Here is a 7,978-nt window from a genome sequence, read left to right as displayed (position 1 = left end):
TACTTGCAAGTGTAACGCGTTACCTAAGTAATATAGTTACTGTAACGAATCTAATATTACGAAATGTTATTACTAAAAGTAGCGATTTCCAACCTACCAATTTTTAACACATATTTTTGCTACTTAAATTATACACCTTCAATAAACGTTTCACAAGCTGCCGTTCCAGTAAATGGTAGCCAATGCTTCGTACTTTGTATTGCACTTTACTGGATTAAAATCTATGTGGTATTTATTGAAATACAGCAAATCAAAGTTTGAGAAATAAAAATCCCCATAGGGAGCCCATACAAATAATTGCATATGTAATTCTAATTGGAAGAATGTGGCACATGTGATAGCCGAAGTTTCCGAGTGTTTCCGCGTGAATTTGCTGCTGATGAGGACCAAGAAAGTGGTTCTGGGCAAACCGTATATGCTGATTTCGATTTTTCCATGTGTTTTTTGATTGGAGGACGATTGATGTTGGATTATGATGGAAATATGGCCCTTTTAAAGGTAAATCGCCATCTAACACTGCTCAGAATTCAGCATTACAATCACCCTGGGCTTCAAGACATCCTCCTGCATCGATGCAAGTATAGTTTGAAGGTGAGCAGTTTGTTGTCTTGCGCGGAATTGCAAAATAAGGTTCAAGGTTGAGCATAATCTTTTCAAAAGTGGAGATTGGCATGTGATACCAACCTTACATGGCTTCACACTTACCTATTGTTATATTCTGGTGTATTTACTGCTGTTTTGATCCATTTTATAGCAGCTTCAGTGATTGTAATTTTGATCAGAAACTATTTATAATTTCTCTTTGTAGTACAGTGATGTCATTGTGTTATATAATAATTATCATCCTTAGTGCTTACGATGTGACAAATAAAGCTGAGCAGTGTCCAAACAAATCTATTTTTAAAATAATGTTGCTCTTATATTGTGTTATCTGATTGTCATGTTTCCGAAGTACGTGTTAATTGTGACTTGTGATGCCAGTACTTGCCATTTATATAAAATATTACTGATTTTCCTAGTTAGTTATCCTTGAAAATGCATTAGGCACCTGTGTATACTTAGTATTACACAATACACACAGTTTTATTTGTGAATCACTTGCTTTATTCATGTAAAATTCTGAGTGGTCAGTCTACAAAGAAGTGGTCACTTTTGAGAGGTTTACTTAGTTCATATGCTGTTCTTCATAAAATAGATATGCGGTGAAAATTTCATGTCGTTATTAGTTTCCTATCTAGATTTATGACACTTTGAATATTGTGTTTGGTGCCATGCGATATACATAAAAAGCATTGAAATGCTGTACACAAAAATCATCACACTGTCAACTTCTTTTCCTTATATCTTTTGATAGGAATCACTGATTGAGGTGGGGTTTGCACTAAAATGACCCTGACAAAATGCATAACATTTGTCATATGAATGAATGTATGGAATGTTAATTATTTAATTTAGTTGGAAATCTCTACTAAAAGTAACGAAGTTACTAATCTCGTTAGTAGCCCACTGAGTAACGCCTAGCCACAACGAAGTAATGAAGCCTACTAAGTGAGGCTTATTCACCAGCTACTTACTTATATCAAGACTTGCACATTGTCCAACAGCGCAATCGTGTCACGTGATAAGGTGGTAGTTTCACACGTGACAGCTTAAGGCTATGGACACAAAGTAATATAATATGTAATATTATTACAGTTACTTTATTTTATGGGTAATATGTAACTGTAACTAAATAGTTCAGCTGCAAGTAATATGTAATATGTAACTAGTTACTTTTAAAAAGTAACTTGCCCAACACTGCACATATGAGTCAGTTAAAGTACCGTGTTCCCAGTCAATGCCTGGGTAGTTGAAGTCACCACCAAGAATGACTTGGATACAAGGGTATTTCTGCTTGATTGCATCTACAGAGGATTAAAAGTCCTCAAGTACTGTGTCAGTTGAGTGGGGGGGACAATAAAAAGAACCAACGATTACATCATTGTTCTTGCCAACACGAACATATGTCCACACAGTTTCAATAGGTGAGTTAGTGTCCATTTGTGAGGGGTGAATAGTGTTCTTGACTGAAACAAATACACCACCACCATAGTTGTTTCTATCTTTCCTGTAAGTATGAAAGTTGTTTGGAAATATTTCTGAATCTGTTCCTATAATAATGTCAATGTCATTGTTGATTAAAAAGGTCTCAAGCTGGACTTGTTTGTTCACAACACTACAAAAATTTGCAATAGATAGTTTTAATTAAATCACTTAAAATTACTGTATTAGAGTTTGTAGAAGCAGGGAGGTGTAGTGAGAGCATCGACAGTTGGTTGAACAGATTTTGACATGAACTCTAATTTATTACCGTCTGTACTTACTTTGCAGTGGAGCTTGTTGTTTACATACAGGGAATCATTTCTCATTTTAATATTTCTTTGCTCGGTGCCATTATCAATTAAAGATCTTCTTTCTTTGAGTAGTAGGTATTCTTTTTGGCGTTCAAATGGAGTCAGATCTGGTTTTATGCATATAGGAGCTTCTAGTTTGTTCTTTGAGCTTAAAATGTCAAGTGCCACATTGGAACGAAGGAATTTGATAAGTAAGGGTCTTGGACGCTGGCTTTTGCGAACATATTTTCCAAGACGATAGAGGCATTTGACTCAATTTCATTGTCAGCTTTGGACATAGCATCAATTACATTTTCCAAGTCTTGCTTTGTGCGGAGTTGGCGATTGGTTTTTTGAGGGCACTCAGGAATGCCGTACACCACAACATTGAATTTTCTCTCGGCATTGTTCGTGCTTTGGTTAAGGATTTCATGTGTTTCTTTAGCTGTAGTGTTTGAAGGAACAGATGTTTAAGAAGCCGGCGCGCCACACCGTGAGTATATTAACAGGAAGAAAGAAAACGCAATTTTCGCACCTATGTAGCTCTGTGATCCCTAATCCGATTGGAACCAAATTTGCTACAGAAGTGTCGGCCAGTTAGGGGAGTCTACATACGAAATTTAAAGAAACTCGCTCAAGCCATTTCCGAGATACGAGCGAACAAAATTTCGTTTTAATTTCTTCGTTTTCTTCTACTTATTCATTTCGCACAATCCGCCATAAAACGCGAATACGTACTCCAATCGGGCTGAAATTTGGCACACTTGAAGGGCTCATTAAGGCGGATCTCAGTACCAACTTTGGTAGGAATTCACGGAGTTATGATCGATTATTCGCGTAAAATAAGGTAGAAGGTCTATCACTCCCACAGGGTAAACCCCTTGAAGGAATGAATTGAAAATTGCTATGTATATGGAGTAACCATCGTAGGAGTGCCTTTTGTGGTTTGAAAAGAATCGAGATAAAGACCACGGAGATATGACACAAAACCCAGCCTGTGTCACAATTACGCAATCGATTTTTATGAATAAAAAAACTATTAGTTTTTGTTATGAACTGTACGCGTATTTTGCCCCGTACGCGTATGGGGTAGATCACTAGTCCTATACGCATATTATTATTATTATTGTTACTGAGCAGACAGCACAGCTGATATGCTCAGGAAAAAAAGCAATCATAAAATGAATTTAGCTACGTAGTTACAAAGATTACATGCAGTTATTGAGTTCCATACAATGTTTGCAGTTCCGCTGAAAAAGAGTCAATATTGTTGCTCTCAATGATGGAAGATGGTAAGTTGTTCCAATCCTTAATTGATCTGGAGAAAAAGCTCTGTTGGTATGAATAGGTAGATGAATTTGGTAGAATAAAACGATGTGGGTGATATATTCTGGTGGATCTTGTCATTGAAATAAAATGAGGAGGAATTGACAGTGAATAATCTTGATGTATAATTTTAAAAAGTGCTTGTAATCTGGATATTTTACGTCTCAGCTGAAGGCTTGGCCAAGAAAGATGCTGTAACATAGCTGTGACTGAGCTGAATCGATTGAAATCATTTAGGACCCATCTAGCTGCCCTACGCTGTACTTTCTCTAGCTGTTGAATATTGTTATGGTGGTATGGGTCCCAGATGACTGCAGCATATTCCATTGACGGTCGTACTATCGTAAGGTAGGCTGTTGCTTTGATGTTAGACGAGCAGCAACTCAGATTGCGTTTCAAGAAGTTTAATGTTCTATTGGCCTTAGCAGCTATATTACTAATATGTGGAGACCATGATAGTTTGTTGTCCAATATAACACCAAGGTAGGAGTGTTGGTTTGATGTACCCAAGTTGTGATTGTTTAGCTTATGGGACGCCCATACGCGTATGGGGCCCCGTACGCGTATGGGCAGCCCATACGCGTATGGGACAGCTCTATACTACTATGAATTAACCAACTATGTATTACTACTTTACAATAGGGTAGTTTGGGTTGTGCAATAATATAATTAGCTATTTCTCGTATTTCGTAATTCATGAAATATTCGTAATTCGTTCAATTACGTCGATATGCACTGCTAAGGAAGCGTTTGTTAAATAAGCCGCTTTTACCAACATATTACGCACAAAACTATCTTCTAAACTGTTTTATAGTGTGACTAACGTGTTTTTTCCCATAAATTCTCTCGACAAAGCCTCAAAGCTGTTCTTCATTTTCGTTCGCGTACGTAAGGGATACGCCCCCTTTCAACTCGAAGCGATAGGCTATTCCTGCCAGTGTACGAGGCCTGCACCGTTTTTTTCAGTTGCTAAATGCCTGAAAACCTCAAGGGGAAGGTAGTTCGAGGAAAGTCACCACACCCGTATTTCAGTCCGCCGAAAAGAAACCACCTCAGAGCAAAGTTCACCTGTGCAGAAGTTTAATACAGACTTCATTTCACTTTTACTTCTTACGTAAAAGCTGTTTTTACTTCTTACGTAAAAGCTGTTTTTACCGTTATTAAACGATTTTGCTCACGTGGGTGCGTACGGACAAACATAGGTAGATAGGTAAGATAGGTAGATATGTTAGGCGCAATCTGTGAATTTGCGCAGTTTATAAATTGCGCTGCGCATTTTGTGAATTCAGAAAATGCGCAACAATTTATAAATTGCGCAGGTGTCGCGCTGCCATATGGCAAGGCGAGATGCGACACGTACAGCCTGTTGTATCGGTTGCCGACCTTGTCATTCCAAGTGTTGGATCACGAGATTTCCTCGTGGCAGTGTATGCGAGGTGTGGATTTCACTATGAGTTTGTGAGGTACGTCAAAAGAGGGTTACAGAGAGCCGGCTATTCGAAAGGTTCTGTAGAGGAAAATATCTTGGTCCCAATCACACCTCCAAAAAGCAAGACAAAACAGTAACGGAGGAGAAGGTGCAGAAGATCATGTTTGATATCAGACCGTTTTGAATGGAGTGGAAAGAAGTTATGCTCTAATTAGCCCTGCCATTCATTACTACAACAAAGAAGTTTGTTTTGTTAAACTACCCAGAGCTGAAGTTGGAACAAACAAAGGGTAAGAAACTTTGTGCCTGCCCTTCACAAAATTTTGTAATTACAGAATGAGAATGACCATCATTTAGTTGCAACAGTTGAGAAATTTTATGACATAGTAGAGCGTGTGCATTCAACTGAAAATGGACATGTAGACCACAAGAAAATACTTGCAGAGATATGGAAGTATAGTGAATTATGTATGCTATCATATTCTCAAGCATCACAAAAATTTATAGCCACTAGTCATACGTTGTGGAGATGGGTGATACCAATATTCTGTACTGAACAAGTAGTCCGGTTCCCAAGTTTGTAATAATGCCAAGTTGTGAAGGACAAGTCAGGCTGGATTTTAGCTGATATTTTTGCAAGAGACCAAACCTTTGTGGTCCCCATCTACCTATCAATTTATGGAGCCCACCTATCAATTTTCTGATATATTAGTTTGCAAAAAGATTACGACATTCTAATAGAACAGTCATTTGTTCTAATAGAGCAGTCAGTAAGTGATCTCAGAAGGAATCTGTAGGGGCATGCCTCCAGACCCCCTAGTAAGACCATGTGTGTATTTTGCACACAGTACTCAGCTTTACAACTACCTGGAACAGACCCCTGCTATACGGGCTTGATGTCTTCACTGTTCAACATTACTTGGTACCTTAATTTGACATACTGCAGTACGTATGAGAACACCATGGACCTACTTGAGTCCTCCTTTATGTATTTTTGCTGACAGCGGAAGGTGTTGATTTGTGGTAGCTAGCACCATGTAATGGTTTCCCTCAAAAATTATTATAATTATGCACCTATTAATTGCTTCAGCAATCAGTTCGATATTCATCATCACATTGTGTCATTTGTACCATTAAGTAAACATGTACGTGTTTGTTCATGTTGTGGTAAAATGTATCTATATTAGCTTAAATAACCTCCTTGATGAATAGTTGGATTTCTTTGTGAACCAGCAAATTTCTTTTCATCGTCTGTTGTATTGTATACCGATGAGTTATGATGTGTCACATGAATTATAATGTTTGTTTATTTAGAATCATTGGATGACTTGTCAATCTTGTGGAATGATTAGTTTGGATGATGATACAACTGACATGGTGAGGTCTAGTTATGCATACAAACTAATGTATGGATTCCATAGGTCAGGTGCAATAGTTGCTCATGGGGGTACCATGAACGGTGTTTAGGAAGACATGTGGTTATAGCCAGGCAAGATGAAAATGGATACAACTTTTCTGGATCTTGCTGTTCATCAAATGGAGCTGTACCTTTGTAACTCATGTATTGGAGCATACTTAGCTATATGTGTAACACAGCATACCTGATTCCAAACACTATATGTTTGCACTAATAACTGTATCACACAGAGGTGACATTATGTAGCTAACCACATGTTGTGTTACATCTGGATGCATGGGATAATGTGAGAGTGAAACTAACTACATGTACCATTTAAGGCTGGACATTAAAGATATGATGTTGGACTTGAGTTACAATGTACCAAACATTATGTGCTGATATTCATTTCATTACTTGTGCAGTGCTTGCATGTGCTGGACAACTGCTAGGAAAAGTAAAACATGCAGGCTGGACTGGGCCCATCAATATCAGCTGATCAAAAGTGACGAATGCATGGCTTAGCCTACCACAAATGCTGTAGTATACGTAGCGCAACACTGAGAGAGAAAGACAGTGCACCTTATCCAGGCCAGCTGCAGAGTACGCAAGGGAACCTTGGAGGGAGATAGTCGGGTAGAATGCGTCTTCAGTTCAGTTTATCCATGTCCCTTCAGCTAGTAAAAGGGGGTAAAATGAGAAGCCTGTCATTTCTCCCTGTGATACGTACTTGAATCGGCCAAGAACGTAACGGCGGTAGCTACCCAGTTCATAAAATGCGCAGCTCTTACGGTAGTTCACAAATTGCGCAACAATTTATAAATTGTTGCGCATTTTATGAATTCACAAAATGCGCAGCGCAATTTATAAACTGCGCAAATTCACAGATTGCGCCTAACAGATAGATAGGTACACACACACACTTTTACGAAAACAATTTCAATAAACCAGGCGCACGCCTACAGCCGGCCTTCGGCCGGCTGTGGGCGTGCGCCTGGTTTTAAAAAAAGAATATGCCTTGTAGACAGTTCAGCTGAAAACAAATCACCCTGTAGAGAGTTCGGCGACGAAAAGATCACCTTGTACGCCTGCAGAGAGTTCAGCTAGAAGAAGTCACCTTGTAGAGAGTTCAGCTACAAAGAAACCACTATGTAGAGAATTCAGCTGCAAACAAATCATCCTGTAGAGAATTCAGCTACTCCTGTAGAGAGATCAGCTAGAAACAAGTCACCCTGTAGAGAGATCAGCTAGAAGAAGTCACCTTGTAGAGAGTTCAGCTACAAAGAACCACCCGGTAGAGAGTTCAGCTGCAAACAAATCACTCTGTAGAGAGTTCAGCTATGAACAGATCACCCTGTAGAGAGTTCAGCTACAAACAATTCACCCTGTAGAGAGATCAGCTAGAAAAAATAATTTACCTTGTAGAGAGTTCAGCTACAAATGTAGAGAGTTCAG

At 38.7% G+C, this 7,978-nt stretch overlaps 1 long non-coding RNA gene across 1 annotated transcript; it reads left to right on the top strand.

Moving 5' to 3' along the window:
- Positions 1–6,344: 6,344 nt before the first annotated feature.
- On the top strand, positions 6,345–6,809 carry LOC136265002 (uncharacterized). The gene is made up of 2 exons (XR_010705336.1): positions 6,345–6,504; positions 6,549–6,809. It is a non-coding gene; the product is annotated as an uncharacterized lncRNA (long non-coding RNA).
- The last annotated feature ends 1,169 nt before the right edge of the window (positions 6,810–7,978 follow it).

This window comes from Dysidea avara, chromosome 8 (assembly GCF_963678975.1).
Source record: "Dysidea avara chromosome 8, odDysAvar1.4, whole genome shotgun sequence".
In the NCBI taxonomy this organism is placed as follows: Eukaryota; Metazoa; Porifera; class Demospongiae; order Dictyoceratida; family Dysideidae; genus Dysidea; species Dysidea avara.
This window is presented reverse-complemented; position numbering and strand designations above follow the sequence as displayed.